This window comes from Budorcas taxicolor, chromosome 5, assembly GCF_023091745.1.
Source record: "Budorcas taxicolor isolate Tak-1 chromosome 5, Takin1.1, whole genome shotgun sequence".
NCBI lineage: Eukaryota > Metazoa > Chordata > Mammalia > Artiodactyla > Bovidae > Budorcas > Budorcas taxicolor.
Window position 1 is genome coordinate 102733357 of NC_068914.1, and position 2556 is coordinate 102735912.

Sequence of the window (2556 nt, forward strand, 5' to 3'; positions counted from 1 at the left end):
ATAGACAAATCTTTAAGTGAATATATTTCCTATTAAATAACATAATTCAACTATTTATTCTATTTTATTATAAATACATATATAAGTATAGAGCATTCTCATGTTAAGTTAATAAATAGTTCATAAATATTAATATTAAAATAAAATTAATAATTTAATCATTAAACATTTTAAAGTTTATTTTATTTGCTAAGAAAATCTTTTTAATTGATTTATATCATAAAAAGTAATGAGTCATGCACAAAGAAAAATGGGTTGCTACTTCAGTTTTTTAAATTTCATTTTTAATCTTTTGAGGGAAGTGAGATCTTCCATTTCTGCTTTTTAAGTGGTGGCATCTTTTAATAAATACATGACAGAAAAAAAATGAATATTTTATAAGAGTATTCCAACAAAATTGCAAGGATTTCCATTAAATGTACAAAATAAAAAGTATACATTTCATTTATCATCTCTCAATAATGTGATTTATTGTATGAAGATTTTCTAATTAGAATAAGAGAAGTATTATATAAAGCAGGAACCAGGTATATGTTTTAAGATATAAGGAAAATAAGCTATAAAAATGATATCAGCAAGAATTAGAATATTTTAGAATTGTATTGATTATAATGACTTTGATAATAATAAATTATACCTTTCATCTCTTCCCTTTTAATATCCTTTTAACCTAAATATATTTTAAAAAGAGAGAGAGAGAAATGAGCCACACTGTGATCACAGAGTTTGTCCTCCTAGGCCTTTCTGATGATCCTGTGATTTTCCTTTATTTATCACATATGTATTCAGTGTCACTGGAAACCTGATTATTATCACCCTAACCTGGATGGACTCCCATCTCCAGACACCAATGTATTTCTTCCTCCAAAACTTCTCTTTCTGAGAAATCTCCTTTACTATTGTGTGCATCCCTAGATTTCTGGGGGCAATTATCACCAGGGACAAGACTATTTCTTACAGTTGTGCAGCCCAACTATTTTTCTCTATTTTCATGGGGGTGACTGAAATTTATGTTCTAACCACCATGTCCTATGACCGCTATGTTGCCATCTGCAAGCCCCTGCATTACACAACCATCATGAGCAGGAAACTCTGCTGCCTGCTTGCGCTCTGCACATGGCTCAGTGGGTTTCTGACCATTTTCCCACCCCTTATGCTTCTCCTCCGGCTGGATTACTGTGCTTCCAATGTCACTGATCACTTTTTGTGTGACTATTTCCTCCCTTTACAATTCTCTTGTTCAGATACGTGGCTCCTAGAAGTAATGGGTTTTTACTTTGTTTTGGTTAGTTTGCTGTTGACTTTGGCATTAGTGATTTTGTCTTATATGTACATTGTCAGGACTATTTTGAGAATCCTGTCTGCTAGTCAGAGAAAAAAAGGCCTTCTCCACTTGTTCCTCTCACATGATTGTCATCTTCATCTCCTATGGAAGCTGTATATTTATGTATGCTAATCCCTCTGCCAAAAAATAAGGCATCACTGACAAAGGAGTAGGTATTCTCAATACTTCTGTAGCCTTCATGCTGAACACCTTCATCTACACCCTGAGAAACCAGCAAGTGAAACAAGCCTTCAAAGACGTGGTCTATAAAGCAGTATTTTCTGCCAATAAATGATTTTTTTTCCCTTTTGGTCAAAAACACTTTAAAGAACAATTAGGTTAAATTCTGAAATTCCTAAATATCTGTATAACTCTGCTTGCTGTTTATATCCTCTTACCAGGCCACATGACTGTTAATATATATTTTCCAAGTCCATTTCTTCCATTTCTCCAGTCATTGTTTATTGATATTTAAAGTATGGTAAAAGCTATTTATCCTACAGAATATTCTATAATAGAATTGTATTTCTTTAAGACATGCTTTATAGCATGACGTTAAAGATGGTTTTAATCCTGTAAATGTCAGTCCCTAAAATGATTATATGATATCACATTGTATTTTAAATGCAAAGTTTCAAAATTAGTGTGTAATATCTGATGCATTTTCAAGATGAACACTGATAATTTCTTAACGTTAAAGAATCTACCTGTTATATATTATAATACAGTAAATTCATTCCAAAAGTACCATATGTAGTCGTCCATTGCACTTTAAACATAGTTCTTCATACTTTGTGAAATTAAGTGCATATTTTCACGATAAATATTTATCGAGGTATGTATTAATTACAGAATTTCCTTGTTCTGTATTATTTTAAGAAATGCTTATATTTAAAAATTCAAAATAAATCAACTAAAACTAAAACACTTCCACTTTTTTGAGCTCATTGATTGCATTTATGACAGTTTTCCTAAATTTGTTGTCAGACATTTATTTACCTCCATATTTTTAGGGTCTGTGTTTTGAGATTTATTTCATCTGTTTTATTGGATCGCTTTTCTGTTTTTTTTTTTTTTTTTTAAATGTTCCTTTTAACTGTGTTGTTATCTACACATTTGACAGAACAAACACCTTTACAGGGGAATCCATCACCATTCAGTCCACCTAGAGATTCTGAGTGGGCTTTCAAATCTTTTCTGAGGCTGTGTCTTCTCAGAGTTGTGTATGAAGA

At 31.4% G+C, this 2556-nt stretch overlaps 1 pseudogene; it reads left to right on the forward strand.

Moving 5' to 3' along the window:
- The first annotated feature begins 701 nt into the window (after positions 1 to 701).
- On the forward strand, positions 702 to 1619 carry LOC128048468 (olfactory receptor 6C3-like; annotated as a pseudogene).
- The last annotated feature ends 937 nt before the right edge of the window (positions 1620 to 2556 follow it).